The sequence below is a fragment of the Pteronotus mesoamericanus genome, unplaced genomic scaffold, assembly GCF_021234165.1.
Source record: "Pteronotus mesoamericanus isolate MK-2021 breed Mesoamerican mustached bat unplaced genomic scaffold, CSHL_Meso_final contig_94, whole genome shotgun sequence".
In the NCBI taxonomy this organism is placed as follows: domain Eukaryota; kingdom Metazoa; phylum Chordata; class Mammalia; order Chiroptera; family Mormoopidae; genus Pteronotus; species Pteronotus mesoamericanus.
In genome coordinates this window covers 11,911,639-11,929,694 of record NW_026555285.1, presented here as the reverse complement: position 1 = coordinate 11,929,694, position 18,056 = coordinate 11,911,639, and positions in this window count along the sequence as shown.

Below are 18,056 nucleotides of genomic sequence, written 5' to 3'. Positions count from 1 at the left end.
AGTAAACAGTATGAAAAAGTCATTTGCCAAAGAGGCTCTTCCAAAGAGAACATATGTAAGGGTGATTTTTTTTCAAAGTAACAATATTAAATCTGTTTTTACATTTTCTGAGAATTATAGCCTGATATTCAATTTGATCTATTTTTTTTTAATTACTACATTCAAGTTGAGGTCAAAACAAGATTATATATATCTTGTTTTAGCTAACAGTCATGTCAATGTAATACTATAGAAATAAGTCCCATACATCTATCTCCAAATACTGTTCTAGCTGTAATCTTTCAGAATTCCTCATAATATTCACCTCCTCTGTTGAAACTTACTTCATTTGATAGACCCTCAGAGGAACTGACAAATTAAAATATATCTTCATGTATATAGTTTTATGTTAATTTTTTCTAAATTCATCTTTTGCAGGATTTTTAAAACCTCCATTTGATTAGCTTTTTAAAAATAAAATCTATCCGGGGTGTCAATATTATTTATCTTGCTTATAATATACATAGCACAACCTCAAAATATACTGATTCTTAATATGAGATCCACACATTGCATTTATGCCCATTTACAGACCAGTCTTGAGTACTTTGATTTCAGAGTTTTTCTTGGCACTTAATTTAAAGTTACAACATTGGTCTTCTAAATCTGACATTTGTACGATTGGTGGATTGCACTGCAATTTTATTGACCTTTATCTTGTTTTTGTTCTTACTTGCTCATCAGATGCCATACTGTCAAAAGAAGAGCATTAACAATTTCCCTACTTCTCTGCCAATTACTGTATCTTTTGCAAGAACATTGCTGATCATTCATAAATAGTTCTTAGCTTGGCAAAACCTTCAACTCTCTATAACCTTTACAGCCTTCAGGGAGCTATTTGTCTTTTCATTCCCTAATCTTGTGGATTTATGGACTAGTAAACCCAAGGGCTAATTTCCAACCCCAGGTGACTACAAATACTCTCTTATTTCTTTGCCAAACTGCCTTTTTCCTCCTTTAAAGCAATTATTAGTTTCTATATTCTTTAAGGATTCTTTCAAAAGTGGCTCAATTGTCATTGCTGGCTCTAAAGATAAGCTATTACTAACCTACTACTATATCCTGCTAGTATAAATTTTGATAATTATAAAGAAGTGGTCAGGGAATGACATTTATTTTTAAATGAAATGTTACAAATATTCTGGATTACTGAGAATCTAAGCCCCTTGTTCCTACTTCCTGATTTTTACTTCATTTAAGATTTCTTTTTAGCTTAAAATTTAGCTTAGAAATTTTATTTTTGTTATCTGTACTTAAATGTAAATATAGTATTTACATTTTTCTAAATTTTTTTAATATTCATCTTGAACTAAGGTCTGTTTATCTTATTTTTCTATCCATCTCCTTGTTCTATCAATGTTCTTTCACTCAACAGTTGCATGTTCTTCCTAAACAAACAAACAAATAACTTCAGAATAATGAAGGTCCACTAAGCTGCAGTGAGTAACTTAAGAGTTCCAAGGATCTGAAGATGGATTATCTCATTTCTTTGACCCTTTGCCTTTCTATAAAGATAGCAGGATATATTGTCTCTAAGTAAAAGAAAATGTGAATTAGAATACTTTGAGTCACAATAATTCATCACCTTTGCCTTACAAAACTTGAAGAGAGGTAACCCTAGCATTTACCTGGTTGCTTGACATTATTAGAACTCTGAGTTGACAATTTTGCAATTCATTTTTCTCTTTTCATAAGGTTGTGCGATGTATGCAAACCTCTAAACATCATGTTCCAAGTGGGAAGGAAGAGAAACTCTTTTCCTAAAATATTATTTCATAAGGAAAGGAAATTCTTCTCTGAACAGATTTCTAAATTTTTATTTGCCAAAATTGGGTCATAGGGACAACCCAATCTGATTACTGGCAAAGAAAAAAATGGGATTATCATTATTAGTCTTGAATGACCATGATTCAGAGCTGTTGTATGAACACATTACTCTTTTGGATCTACCCTCTGGTACCTGAATCTAAGTGAAATTGGTTTTCCAACAGTTAGGGACAAAGAAAAATAGATGTTGTATGGATAACCAGTATTGGTCACTATGGGCACCTTGTTCTGTATTTGGACAGAATCCATTTGAAGGCCTTTGCTGACCTCCTTAGAAGAGAATTAAAGGTGCTACCAGAGCAACAAAATTATTAGGTTACACACATAAAATACATTTATACACATGAACATAGGAATATATATTTGTAGGTCTGTATACATATGTACATATATATATACATGTATACAAGTGCATATATAATTAAATAAATATCATAATGGAGTTTTACATATGTTTATGTATGTACATATAAATACACATTTAATGCATTTGTATATTTGTAAGTGTATACCATTTTCTCTCCTATGTGACTATTTCATGCAATCATACCATACTACATCATTTTCATTAATTTTTTGCTGATAAATTTTTGTTTTAAGTAAAATTGACCAAAAATCATATATTTGCAATGCAGAATGTGATATTTTGATATACATATATATTATAAAATAATTACCATAAACTAACACACCTATCACCTCAAATAGTTATAATTTTTTTGTGTATATGATAATAACAATTCAAATCTTCTGTCAACAAATTTCAAGTGTATAATACAGTATTATTAACTAAAATCACCATATTATACATTAGATCTCCAGAACCTATTCATTTTATATAACTAAAACATGTAATATTTTTAACCAACAAAATTGAAGTAATCAGGAGAAACCTTTCACAATTTTCCATCTACTCTCATGTGTTTGTTTCCATATACTCTACCTTCTCACCTATTTGTATGGATAAAGTGTCCTTGCTCTTAGTTAAGGCGAACTTCTCCATTTTGAACTTGAGCAATCCTTTCTGATCTACTCTCTCTATTATTTATTTATTTATTTATTTATTTATTTATTTATTTTTGGGTGACTTTGCCCAATATCTTTTTTTTTATTGTCCGATACATTTGTCTCCATTTTCCTGCCACCACTTTCCCCTGCCCTACCCAACCCCACCTCCCACTCTCAATCCTTCCGTACTTTGGCTTTGTCCATGGGTCCTTTATATGTGTTCTTTGATTTGACCCTTCCCCTTCTTTTCCTCATTATCCCATCCCTACTTTCCTCTCATCACTGTTGGTTTCCTCTTTCTTTCAGTGTTGCTGGTTATATTTTTCTTGGGTGTTTCTTTTGTTGAATAGGTTCCACATATAGGTAAGATCATATAGTATTCATCTTTCACCGCCTGGCTTATTTTGCTTAGCATAATGCTCTCTAGTTCCATCCATGCTGTTACGAAGGGCAGTAGCTCTTTCTTTCTACTGTGTAGTATTCCATTGTGTAAATGTACCATAGTTTTTTGATCCACTCATTTACTGACGGGCACTTACGTTGCTTCCCGCACTTGGCTATTATAAATTGTGCTGCTATGAACATAGGGGTGCATAGGTTCTTTTGAATTGGCATTTTGGGATTTGTAGTGTGTAATCCCAGCAGTGGAATCACTGGGTCAAAACACAGTTCCATTTTTAGTTTTTTGTGCAAATTCCACACTGTTTTCCACAATGGCTGCACCAGTCTGCATTCCCACCAACAGTACTAGGTTTCCTTTCTCTCTACAACTTTACCATCACTTGTTGTTTGTTGATTTGTTTATGCTGGCCATTCTGAGCAGTGCAAAGCGGTATCTCATTGTGGTTTTAATTCGCATTTCTCTGATGGCTAGTGATGCTCAGCATCCTTTCATATGTCTCTGGGCCCTGTATATGTCCTCCTTGGAGAAGTGTCTATTCAGGTCCTTTGCCCATTTTTTAAATTGGATTGTTGTTCTTCCTGGACAACAATCCAGGAGTCATGTGAGTTCTTTATATATTTTGGAGATCAAACCCCTGCCTGAGGTATCATTGGCAAATAAATTTTCCCATACAGTTGGTTCCCTTTTCATTTTGCTGATTTTTTTTTAGCCATACAAAAGCTTCTTATTTTGATGAAGTCCCATTTGTTTATTCCTTCTTTTATGTCCCTTGCTCTAGGAGACATATCAATGAAATACTGTTACGTACAATATCTGAGAGTTTCCTGCTTATGTTCTCCTCTAGGACTTTTATGATGTCACGGCTTATCTTTAACTCTTTTATCCATCTTGAGTTTGTTTTTGTGTATGATGCAATATGGCGGTCGAATTTCAATTTTTTTGCCTGTAGCTGTCCAGCTCTCCCAACACCATTTGTTGAAGATGTTATTTTTACTCCATTTTAAACTTCTGCCCCCTTTGTCAAATATTAATTGTCCATAGAGGCTTGGGTTTATTTCTAGGCTCTTTATTCTGTTCCATTGTTCTATGTGTCTGTTCTTATGCCAGTACCAGACTGTTTTAATTACAGTGATCTTGTAATATAGTTTGATGTCAGATATTGTGATCCCTCCTACTTTGTTCTTTTTTCTCAAAATTGCTGCAGCTATCCAGGGTCATTTATGGTTCCATATAAATTTTTCAAATGTCTGTTCTATATCTGTGAAATATGTCATTGGTATTTTAATAGGGATTGCATCATACCTGTAAATTGCTTTGGGTAGTACGGACATTTTGATGATGTTAATTTTTCCAATCCAAGAAAAAGTATATGCTTTAATTTATTTGTGTCTTCCTTAATTTCTTTATTCAGTGTTGTGTAGTTTTCTGAGTACAGGTTGTTTACCTCTTTGTTTAAGTTTATTCCTAGGTACTTTATTTTTCTTGTTGCTATAGCAAATGGGATTTTTTCCCCTCATTTCTGATTCTGATAATTCATTGTTGGTGTACAAAAATGCCCTTGACTTCTGAATATTGACTTTGTATCTGGCTGTTTTGCCAAATTTGTTTATTATTAGGTCAAATAATTTTTTTGGTGGAGTCTATGGGGTTTTCTATGTACACTGCCATGTCATCTGCAACCAATGATATTTTTACTTCTTCCTTTCCATTTTGGATGCCTTTTATTTCTTTTTCTTGTCTGTAGCTAGGACTTCTAATACAATGTCGAATAGAAATGGTGAAAGCTGACAACCGTGTCTTGTTCCTGACCTTATGGAAAAGCTTTTAGTTTTTGCCCATTAATATGATGTTGGTTGTAGATCTCATATATGGCCTTTATTATGATAAGGTATACCCCCTTTATTTCCACTTTGCTCAGTGTTTTTATCATAAATGGATGCTGTATTTTATCAAAAGCTTTCTGCACATCTATTGGTATGATCACGTGGCTTCTGTCTTTCCTTTTGTTTATGTGATATATTACATTTATTGATTTGTGAATATTGAACCATGCTTCCATCCCTGGGATTAATCCCACTTGATCATCGTGGGTGATCTTTTTAATGTATTTCTGGATGTGATTTGCCAATATTTTGTTGAGGGGTTTAGCATCTATGTTCATCAGCATTATTGGCCTACAGTTTTCTTTCTTTGTTGTGTTTTCGTCTGGTTTTGGGATTACAATGATGCTGTCCTCATAAAAAGAGTCTTCCCTCCTCCTGGATTTTTTTGGAATAGTCTGAGAAGGACAGGGGTTAGCTCTTCCTTAAGTGTTTTGTAAAATACTCCTGTGAAACTAGCCAGTCCAGGACTAGTTTTTTGATTACTGCTTCAATTTCCCCAGCTGTTATCTGTCTGTTCAGGCTTTCTGCTTCTTCTTCATTCAGTGTTTGAAGGTTATATTTTTTCTATAAATTTTTCCATTACATTGGGGTTTTCAAATTGTTTGGCATACAGTTGTTAAAGTAATTTCTTATAATCCTTTGTATTTTTGTGGTATTAGTTGCAATTTCTCCTCTTTCATTTCTGATATTATTTATTTGGGTCCTCTCCCTTTTTTTCTTGATGAGTCTGCTTAAAAGCTTGTCAATTTTGTTTATCCTTCAAAGAACCAATGCCTGGATGTGTTGATCTTTTGAACTATTCTTTTAGTCTCTATGTCACTCAGTTCTGCTTGGACCTTGATAATTTCCTTCCTTCTACTTGCTCTGGGTTTGTTTGTTGTTGTTTTTCCAGTCTTGAAGCTGTAGGGTGAGGTTGTTGTTTGAAATGTTTCTGTCTTTTTTAGATAGACCTGTGTTGCTATGAACTTCCTTTTCAAGACTGACTTCACTTTGTCCCATAGGTTTTAAACTGTTGTGTGTTCATTTTCATTTGTTTCCGGAAACTTTTTGATTTCTTCTTTGTTCTCACTATTGACCTGTTCATTGTTTAATGGCATGCTATTCAGTCTCCATGTGTTTGAATGTTTATGAGTTTTTTCCTTGAGGTCGGTTTCTAGTTTCAAGACCTTGTGGTCTGAGAAAATGCTTGTTATAATTTTAATTTCCTTGAATTTGTTAAGGCTTGTTTTGTGTGATATCTTGTGGTCTTTAAAAATGTTCCATGTGCATATGAAAAGAATGTGTATTTTGCTTCTTTGGGATGAAAGGTTCTATATATGTTAGTTAAGTCCAATTGATCTAAGTGTGTTGTTCAGTTCCACAAATCCTTGTTGATGTTTTCTTTGGAACATCTATCCATTGTTGACAGTGGGGTGTTAAAATTTCCTACTGTCAGTGAGTTGCTGTCTATATCTTTTTTGAACTTCTCAATGATTTTCCTTATATATTTGGATGTTCCTATGTTGGGTGCATATAGATTTACAATTTTTATGTCTTCTTGATGAATTTTTTTTGAGTATTTTAAAGTGACCTTTTAGGTCTCTTTTTATGGCCTTTGGTTAGAAATATATTTTGTCTGGTATAAGTATTGCAACCCCTTCTTTTCTTTCCTGTCCATTTATGTGGAATACTTTTTTCATTCCCTTTATGTTCAGTCTGTGTAAGTCCTTTGTTCTGAGGTGGGTCTCCTTTGGGCAGCATATGTTTGAGTAATGTTTTCTTATCCATTCAGCTACACTACGTCTTTTGATTGGAGTATTTAATCCATTTACATTTAAAGTTATTATTGATAGGTACTTATTCATTTTTTCCCTTTGTACTTGAGTTCCTCTTTTTTTTCACTGTTTTTCTTCATCTCCTTAAAGCAGTTCCTTTAGCATATGCTGCAGAGCTGGTTTGGTGGAGGTGTACGCTTATAGCCTTCTCTTGTCTGGGAAACTCCTTATTTCACCTTCTACTTTAATTGAGAACCTTTCTGGGTAGAGTAGTCTTGGTAGCAAGCCTTTGGCTTTGATTACTTTGAATATTTCTTGCTATTCTCTTCTGGTTTGTAGCGTTTCTGTTGAGAAGTCAGCTGCTAGCCATAATGGGGTTCCCTTGTATGTTACTACCTTTTTCTCCTTTGTTGACTTTAAGATTCTCTCTTTTTTCTTTGATATTTGCCATTTTAATGATGATGTGTCTTGAAGTAGTCCTCATTGGGTTCCTCTTGATTGGGACCCTCTGTGTTTCCTGGACATGTGTGTCTTTTTCTCTCTTCAAATTAAGGAAGGTTTCCATCATTATTTTTTCAAACAGGTTCTCTATCCCTTGCTCTTCTTCTTCTCCTTCTGGTATCCCTATTGTACATATATTATTATGTTTCAGGTTGTCCTGCATTTCCCTCAGCATCTCTTCATTCTTTTTGAGTTTTTTCATTTTCTTGCTCTTTCTGGGAGTTTTTTCCTAGTTTGTCCTCCAGCTTGCTGGTTCGATCCTCTGCTTCATCTTGCCTGCTTTTGATTCCTTCTACTGTGTTCTTCAATTCAGAAATTGTATTTTTCATTTCTTTTTGTATCTTATTGATAGTTTTCACATCCTTTTTCATGCTGATATAGTTTGCAATAAGTTCCTCTTAATTTCCCTGTAGTTTTTGATATTCTCTCTGAGCTCACTGAGCTCACTGAGGCTCCTTAGAACTGTTGTTTTGAACTCAATATCTGATAGTTTACCTGCCTCTAGCCCATTTATTTCTGTTTCTGGGGATTCTCCTTTCCCTTTGTTTGGGGGGTGTTTCTTTGTCTTCCCATTATTTGTGAGATTCTTCTTTTTTGCTTCTGTTGCTGAAACTGATCTGTCTTGATTTCCTTCCTAGGTATGTATCCTGACCAGTGAACTTCTATGTTACTAGTTCACTGTTTTGTTTTTTTTCTTTTATTTCTAGATCTGCCTCTGATGATGTCAGATGTTGACCCCGTTTGACTTTAGGCAGTCTGTTCAACACTTCCAGGAATCTACTGTCTGTGGCTGTCCCCTTCAGCTGTTTGTCTAGTCACTCTGCACTCAATAGTCAGGCTTAGGCACCACAAAGTGTGGCAGAGTCCCTCGTGAGGTTGGGATATTGAGCCCTCTCATGCTTTCGCCACTCAGGCGAGTAGTCTGCCCGAGCCAGAAGGCTGATCCTATATGAGGAAGGAGTCAGCACCAGGATCCCACCAGATACTCTTTCAGTTCTCTGTGCAAAACCTCCTTCTCCAATCTCTCCTCAAGCATCTTTAGCCCACTCTGCCTTCATCTTTGCCAGAGTCCAGGATAAGTGGCTGCAAATAAAAATTTAGGTGTTGGCCCTTTAAATGGCTCTTTTTGTCTCCACCTACCCATCTCTGTCAGAGAGCAACCCTCTGTAAATCCAAGAGTATTTTTTGGGCTCTGGTGTTATTGGTCAAGTCCCTGCTTATGGTTTAAACCTCATACTTCTCAGGGGGATCCAACTGGCTGTTTCAATATCCCTCTGGCGCTGCCACCCTTGGGCGCCCCTCCACTTTTCAAGTCTCTACTGCACTCCTTACCAGTTAGGTTGTGCTAAAGCTGATTCTTCTGTCTGTCTGAGGTTAAATATTAAATCTAAAGGAAACTAATTTTGTATAATGAATTTGAATAACATTTGTTTTTAACACATTACTTAGTCACAATAAAGAAAAATGAATACACAGGTTAAATTCTTATTTTATTAACATCCAACAACATTGAGTCTTATTCAAATATAACAGTATTACTAATTTTCTGAAACTGAAATAGATAATGAAAAGATATATGCACCTGTTATTAATATCCCAGCTACTGAAGAGTAACATTTTAATGAAAGTCTTTTTGGAAACTTTATATAAAAAATGGTTATACTCAATGGAAAATGTGTGGAACATATTTAATTGTTAAGTCGTTAAACCCAGTTTATTGTCAATAATTTTTTACTGTAAAAAACCTTCAAAATACATTGCTTACAATTGAAAAGTTTTAATTTCTTACTGTTTTAAGAATTCTCAATAAATTATATATCCTGCTTTTTTTTTAAATCCTCACTTGGGAGATATGTTCACTGACTTTTTTTAGAGACAAAGGGAGAGAAAGAGAAAGAGAGAAATTTTGATGCAAGAGAGAAATATCAATTGGTTACCTTCTGGGACTGAACTTGCAACCTAGGTATGTATCCTGACCTGGAATGGAACCCACATCTTTTTGGTGTTTAGGACGACACTCAAACCAACTGAGCCACCTGGATGAGGCTATCATGCTTTTAACATAAAATCACTCCATATACTGCATTAAACTGAAACCTTTTTTATGTTCTCTATATTCTAAATTTTAACAGAAATATTCCTCTTCCAAACAATGCAATTATAATCAGAAAACTTCAAATAATGCCTATCACACAAATATAGTTTCCATCTCCATTGGCTATGCTACAAATGATTTGTTGGCACAAACTCTCCCTTCCGTTTCTCCTTTCCTTTCTTCTTCCCTTCTTTTAAAATATATTAAGGACCGGTCTACTTGTGTCAAGGATGTGGAATAAAATTAGGACTACAATATTATACAAAACTGACATGGTCCATATACCTCAGAAAAGTTTTATATATATAAAATATATATACATAAAAGTAATATATATTACTTTTATATATTATATATTATTATATATTGTATATAACACAAAACTTTTGAAATTATAACTGCTAATTATTATGAGTTGAGAGGTTCATGGATCAATCAGATGATGTGATAGAGGTATTTGACTTAGAAGATTTGAGAATATTTTTCTAAGGAACTGAAAGTAGAGCTGAGATATGAAGAAAGATAAGGAGCTAACTAGGTGGGGAGGAAAAAACACTTTATAAACAGAAATAAAATATGAAAAATTAGTGTGCCAGGAAAGCATGTGCAGGGGTGTCCAACATTTTGTCATCTTTGGGCCACACTGGAAGAAGAGTTGTCTTGGACCATACATTAAATATATTGCAACATGTAATAAAAAAAATATCATAACACTTTAAGTAAATTTACGATTTTCTGTTGGGCTACATTCATAGCCATCCTGAGCTGCATGTAGTCTGTGGGCTGCAGGTTGGACACTCTTGATTTATGGAATTGAAATACATGAGGATGACTGAGCCAAAGAGGTTGAGAGTATAGTATAAAATTAGGAAAGAAACAAAGTCAGGGCCAACCCATATGTAAGACCTTCTAATGAGGGTTTAGTATGTTATACCGAATTCTTAAATAAATAAAGAGGAATTGTATAGCTTTAAGCAAGAGAGTGATAGATAAACATTCAACTACTAGCCCCAAAACTGACTTTTTGTAGACTACAAGAAAAAAGACTTTCATCAAGATACTTTATTGTCATCTGCTAAAACATTATCAAGTACCTATAAGTTTGTAAGTATATAAGACTACTGAGTGAAGTCTATTCCCTGAAGTTGTTTAAAACACAGCTTGCACAGCAATAGCCAGCAGTTCTGAATGAATGAAGAAGACTTTGTGAAAACAGCATTATAAATAAGTGAGAAGAGTTCATTAGCAAAGGATAGAATAGAAACAAAGAAATAACAGGCAGTATATTAACAAGATAGTGCATGAACAATTATGCATGTACAAAGTTAAATGAGATTTGGATTTAACATTAGAGATAAAAATTGATTTAACATATAACTAGAAGATAAAATTAACATAACAACATAGTTCAGATATAGGAAGGATAAGGAAAAGTTATTGTTGTGGATGACCCCTTGGTTTCTGGATCATTTGAGGGCACCTGCCATTCATTATAACAAGAAAAACTGGGAGAAAATTGGCTCTTGGAAAGAAAAGGGAAAGATCATTATTTTAGTTTTTGACATGTTAGTTTGGAAGAATTTTGAAACAGTCGAATGGTGAGATCAAGACAGTAGATATAAATTTGAAACTCAAGGAAGAAATATCAGCTGAAGGTAAATTTGCAAATCTTTGACTTGTACATGGAAATTATAGTTCAGTGCTTAGAATAGGCTGTCTAGAGAGAGAGTTGGGGCTGATAAAGAGTTAAGGTGTAGCACTGAGAAGAAGATAATTAGTCTTTGACTGTGACAGTGAATAATTATAATAAAAGGTAGAATGTCACCAAGTCCAAGGAAAAATTACTTTAAAGAAGGAAGGCGTGGCCAACTGTATTCAATTCTACTGAAATCACACACACACACACACACACACACACACACACACACAATGGAAAGTTTAGAAAAGCTTTTGGTTAACTTTATCAAGGACCATTTTAATTAGAGAGAAATGAATTGATCTAGTTTGGACTAAACTACCAAGAGTACTTGTAAGAAATAGAGACAGCAGGCACAGACTATTCTTGAGAAATACTTTTGGAAAGACATGAATAGAAATCAGGATGGTATAAAAAGAATGTAATGATAATGTCTTTTTATTTCACTAACTTATTTTTGTTGTTTGTATTTAATGTGAGGTTCTCCAGCATACTTAGAAGAATAATTTTACAACTGTTTTGAACTGTAGTGAGTCTTATAACTTGTCTTTTAAAAATGGTTAGTATGTCAGGAGAGAAAGGAGAAAATAAACCTAAGTGGCAAAATTTTTGACAGAATATTTAGAGATGCACAAGATGACTGCTCTAGTTGCAGTGTCTTTTTCTGTACTCATGACATGTGAGATCAGGAAACTAAAATGAACTTTACTAATTCAAAATTTTAAATGCCAAACGAAAGATCTATGGACGAGTAGGGAAGAGTGAGGCCAAAACATGAAAGATGGGCCTGATGAAAAGATTCCTGTAGTTCACACAGCTGTCAAAATCATCATAATGAAACCTCACAATTTGGTATAATTCTCAGTGAAGCAAAATTGCTTAGAAGGTGCCAGATCTCTGTTCACCTGATGGTGTCACTGCTCTTGTAAAGGTCAATAAATACTTTTTGAAAGTTTTTGCTCTTTCTCCTTGCTCTTATCCTGCACTTGGGGTGCAGCCAAAATTATTCAAACAAATCTTGAAAATTTATATCCATACAGGAATTATCTTAGGCTGAAATATGCTGAACTTGGGAATTTACAGTGACTCCTACACATTAATCTACAAGTTTAAATTAAAAAAAGTAAAAATGTATAGCTATCAGTTTTCTTTAAATATATTTTAAAAGTACTATATAGTTATTATGGAAAAAATTAAAGTAACATATTAGAGAATCAAAAATCAAAACCTATATTTCCACCATCAAAGATAATCATAGTTGAAACTATATATGATAATATCCTCATTTTAATCCATTTTATTTATTATGCTTAGGTAACAATAAATTTAAAAAATTGAATCCTAAAATATTTATAAACATAATATGAAAGACGTATTCTTATTTCATCAATTATCATCTCTCTTTCTCTCCTAACATAAGCATGATTAATATTTTGGTGCATTGAAATAAAATTTTCTGGGAAAAATTATACATATTATAAAGCATAATGATTAAAAATCTTAGGTTTTGGTATTAAAAGCAATTCTGTTTTTACATTTGTATGTCCCTCCTTCTAAGTATTATAACAAATTGTTTTTTAACTTTCAATGTCTCATTTTCAGTATAGTTATAAAAGTTCAGATATGAAAACAGCTTGGTTATGAGTCAGTTATGAGGAAGAATAATACATTATCCTTTTATTAATTGTATAATGCCATTATTGATTTTTGTCAACTTTGTATGAAATATCTTATTTTAATTTTAATGTATTACTTACTACTTGAGTACAGTGTATTCAGTATAGGCATTTAACACTAAAATCTAATTGTCTTAATTGATTATCCATGTCATATGTTTATATTTATTTAGAATTTTTCTTTACATTTTTTAACAATCTATTTTTTGAAAATTAACCCTTTATTTGTCAAATGTATTTCTATTGCTTAATGAGTACATTGTTTATATAATATTATACATAACACTTTGACTTATAAATACTTCAATTCATGGAAATATATTAATAGTTTTCTAACTTCATTTGTTTTAATATAAATAAGCTATGGATCCGGGAATATTTTAATGAAAATTTGCCATGGATTTAAAGTTTATTTTATATATTAAATATTGAGTATAATATGGCATATTTCTTATTTTCTCCCTGTGTGTTATATATTATTGAAATCATGTTTATTATATTACAGTTGTCTCAATTTTTCCCTCTTTCCCTTCTTCAACCCATTCCACCCCATCCTCCTCTCCCACAGTCAATTCCCACTCTGTTGTCCATGTCCATGGGTCATTCATACATGTTCTTTGTTTAGTCCCTTCTCCTTTTTTTTCACCATTGTCTTCTGTCCCCATTCCCTGCAGTCACTTTCAGTCTGCTCATGTTTCCATGCCTGTGGTCTATTTTGTTCATTAGTTTATTTTGTTGAATAGATTCCACTTATAGGTGAGATCATATGGTATTTGTCTTTTACTGACTGGATTATTTCACTTAGCATAATATTCTCCAGTTCCATCCATGTTGTCGCAAAAGGTTGGAGTTCTTTCTTTCCTGTTTTTTTTTAATGCAGATTGATTTTATTTATTTATTTTTTAAATGTCAAGATCCATTATAAAATATTAAAAATTGTAAATTCATTATGAAGTCTCAGCAATCATAACTACCTGAAGTAACATATTCAAACCAGAAGCTACAAAATAAAATATTGACAATGTGACTCTATTTAACATTTAAGACTATACAGTAATATTCATGTAAAAAAGGTTTAAGGACAAGTAAAAGAATAGTAAAGTATTTGCAACACGTCTATAAAGGGGTTAATAGTTGTTTTTTCTGGGGGGATGGATTTCAACAAACATTTAATCAAAAAATGGATAAAGAATACCAAAAAGTCATTTAAAACTTTTTTAAAAAATAATAGAAATAGGCAAGAAATATGCATAAACATTATTAGTTTCAACAAATATTAAAGAAACAAAATGACACATCATTGTCAGAATCAGATTAAGAAGTATTAAAAATATTGGTAATATCAAGTATTGGTGATTGTGAAAGGAACTGGGTATTCACAGATTCCTCTTCTTCATCTTCTTAAAGCGGTCTTTTTAGCATATTTTGCAGTGCTGGTTTGGTGGAGGTGAATCCTTATAGCCTTTTGTCTGAGAAGCTCCTTATTTCACCTTCCATTTTAATTGGAGAGCCTTGTGGGGTAGAGCAGTCTTGGTTGCACGCCTTTGCTTTTCATGACTTGGAAGATTTCTTGCCATTCTCTTCTGGCTTGCAGTGTTCCTGGTGAGAAGTCAGCTGCTAGCTGTACCGGGGCCCCCTTATATGCTGCTTCCTGTTTCTCCCTTGCTTGTTTTAAGATTCTCTGTTTGTCTTTGATGTTTGCCATTTTAATGATGATGTTTCTTGGAGTGGACCTCATTGGGTTCCTCTTGAATGGGACCCTCTGTGCTTTTCAGACCTGTGTGACTTTGTCTTTCCTCCAGCTAGGGAAGTTTTCCATCATTACTTTTTAAAACAGGTTTTCTATCCCTTGCTCCTCTTTTTCTCCTTCTGTTATCCCTATGATGCGGATATTATTACGTTTCAGGTTCTTCTGCATTTCCCTTTATGCCTCTTCATTATTTTTGGAGTATTTTGTTCATTTTCTTGCTCTTTCTGGCAGCTTTTTCCTAGCTTGTCCCCCAGCTTGCTGATTTGATCCTCAACTTCATCTAGCCTGCTTTTTATTCCTTCTACAGTGTTCTTCAATTCAGAAGTTGTATTTTTCATTTCCTCTTGCCTGCTATTGATAGTTTTATGTCCTTTATCATGCTGATATATTTTACAGTATGTTCCTTGTAGTTTCCTTGCAGTTTTTGGTAATTCTGCCTGAGCTCACTGAGCTCATTGAGCTTCCTTAGAACTGTTGTTTTGAACTCAATATCTAATAGTTTACTTGCCTGTAGTCCATTTATTTCTATTTCTGGGGATTCTCCTTTCCCTTTGATTGGGGGGTGTGTCTTTGTCTTTCCATTATATGTGAGACTCTTCTTTTTTGCTTCTGCTTCTGAAATTGATCAGACTTGATTCCCTGACTTTGTGGTGCGAACTTCTATGGTGGGAGACCACTGTTTTGTTATGTTTTTTCTTTCTGGATCTGCCTCTGATGATGTCAGATGTTGACCCTGTCTGACTTTAGGCAGTCTGTTCAACACTTCCAGGAATCTACTGTCTGTGGCTGTCTCCTTCAGCTGTTATTCTAGTCACTCTGCACTCAGCAGGCTGGCTTATAGATACCACAGGGCAGGGCGGAGTCCCTCCTGGGGGCAGGGTCATTGGGTCCTGGCTCGCTGCTGCCGCTCAGGAGAGTAGTCTGTCTGAGCCAGATTACTGCTGCCATTGGGGGTGGAGTTAACATTGGGATCCCGCAGGTTATTCTCTCTTCTCTACCCAAAGCCTCCATCTCCAGTCTTTCTTCAAGTGTCTCTAGACCACATTGCTCCCCCTTTAACCAGGGACCTACTACCTGTGGCTGCCACTCTGTACTCAGCTATCAGGTTTTAGCACTACCGGTCCTAGGCAGAGCCTCTTGGGGGCGGGCCTATTGGGTCTTCTCGTGTTGTTGTTGCTCAGGGGAGTTGTCTGCCTGAGCAAGATGTTTGCTGCCATATAGGAATGAGTCAGCACCAGGAACCCATTGGCTACTCTCTCAGTTCTCTCCCTAAAACCTCCTTCTCCAGTCTCTTCTCAGGCGTCTCCAGACTACTCTGCCCCCGCCTTTGCCAGAGTCCAAGGTAAGTGGCTGCAAACAAAAATGTATGTGTTGGCTCTTTAAATGGCTCTTTGAGTCTCCAGCTGCCCATCTCTGGCAGAGAGCAACCCTGCCACTTTTTGCAGCTGGCTGTTATCTGTGTACTTTTCAGGCTCTTGGATCCCCATTTATGGTTTAGACCCCACTCTTCTCAAGGGGATACAACTGGCCATTTCAATATCCTTCAGGTGCAGCCACCCATGGGCACCCTGCGTGCCTTCTTGAGTCTCTACAGCACTCTTTACCAGATAGGTTGTGCTAAAGCTGATTCTTCTGTCTGTTTGAGTCTAAAAGCCTCCTCTCTCACTATTGTTCAGTTGTTTGTTCCAGGTGATTTCTCCATAATTTAGTTGTAATTTCAGGTTGGTTCTGGGAGGAGGTTAGTGTGACTTCCACTCACTTCTCCACTATCTTGATTCTCAGATTATGTTTTAATTATAATACAACTGTTTTGTATTTTAGTCTCTGGAAAGTCTCTTCATAATTCTATTTTTGTTTTATTTTTATATTCGTGTCTACTTATTCTTCCATATTAATCTCAGCATGATTTTTCAAGTTTGGGGTAAAAATATTCTATGGTGAAAATATGAATTAATTTCATCTTGATTTATTAAATATGTAGGGAAAACTTGAACTCTTTATAAATCTGTGTTTTCTCAATGAGTGTCATGTTCTATTTATCTTTTAAAATGCTTTCCTTGATAAAAATTTGCAATTTTCTTTGAAAAGATATGTGACATTTTTGGTAGATTTATTTTGTATTAAAAATCATATTATGAAAATATTTACTTTCCCCTATATATTTCTGCTGATTAGTCTTGTATGCCATGTGTTGTAATAGGAAACTGAATAAGGTAAAGTTAAAAAGTATAGATTACCCAGACTCACATGGTTTGTCTTCTCTCCTGCTTTCTACTTAGGGGAAAAATCACCTAATCCTTGATTAAAAGTCAACTTATTTATAAAATAAAAGTTATATAATAATCATAATTACATTGAGTGGTAGTATGAATTAGATGAATATATATGGGACAAATCGCTTAGTAAAGTTGCATGTCTTCTATGAAACACTAAATACAAGATGAAAAATATATAGGGAAACCATGTTTCATATGTATTCTCTTAACTGTTCAGTTTTTACAAAACTATTATTAAATTATGTTTAATAAGTAAATCTGTTATTTATAGAAAATAATTTTCTTGTTTCTATTTTCAAGTTATACTTTTTATTTCTGATTTCCATTTTGTACTATTTATTCCTAGAAGTTACATAAATTGAAATATAACAGTTTTAATAGTGGATTTTCAGTTGAATTTCTGAATGTAAAAAAGAGGACATACAGTCAATTTGAATAATTTTAAAATATTAATTCAAAAACTTTTAAAAATACATATGTGAAGGGTAGGCAAGAGACAAGATACAGTAAAGTTTCAGGCTTAATATGAATGGGGTGCTTATACTCCTTTATGTTAAAAACCTTGGAGGGCACAGAGTAGAGAGTACAACTGAAAAAGCAATTGAAAGAAATCCAGTTGAGGGACAGTGTTGACACATCTTGAATTTTTGCTAATTTTTTCCTCCTTCCATAGTAAAGTATGAGTTTCATGGCAGTTCTAACTAAAATAGGGTTCTCTATCATGTAATTTATAACTCTATTTATAACTCTATTAATAACTACTTTTTAATTAATCAGGAATAGATGTTCAATTTGCTCACTTTTGTTTGGGTTTATTCATTTATTTACATGTTTTATGAGGGTCAATTTTAGGCCAAACCCTTAGCGGTTGCCCAATATGCATTAGAAATTAAACCTGCGTTGGTTTCTGTCTTCACGAAACTTAATGAAATTTGGTAAGACAGAGAAAACAAGGTAAGAAATCAAGTCTAGAAATAAATGATTCTAAAATTTAAAGTATTGCAAAAAACCCACAATAATATGTTGTAATAAGTAATGCTTTTGGTGAAGGTGATGGGCAGTTTGGGGAATGTACACTAATATGACGCAAATGAAAGTCATTTTAAAGAGTATATTTTCACTGAGACTTACAATGTGATTTAACAACA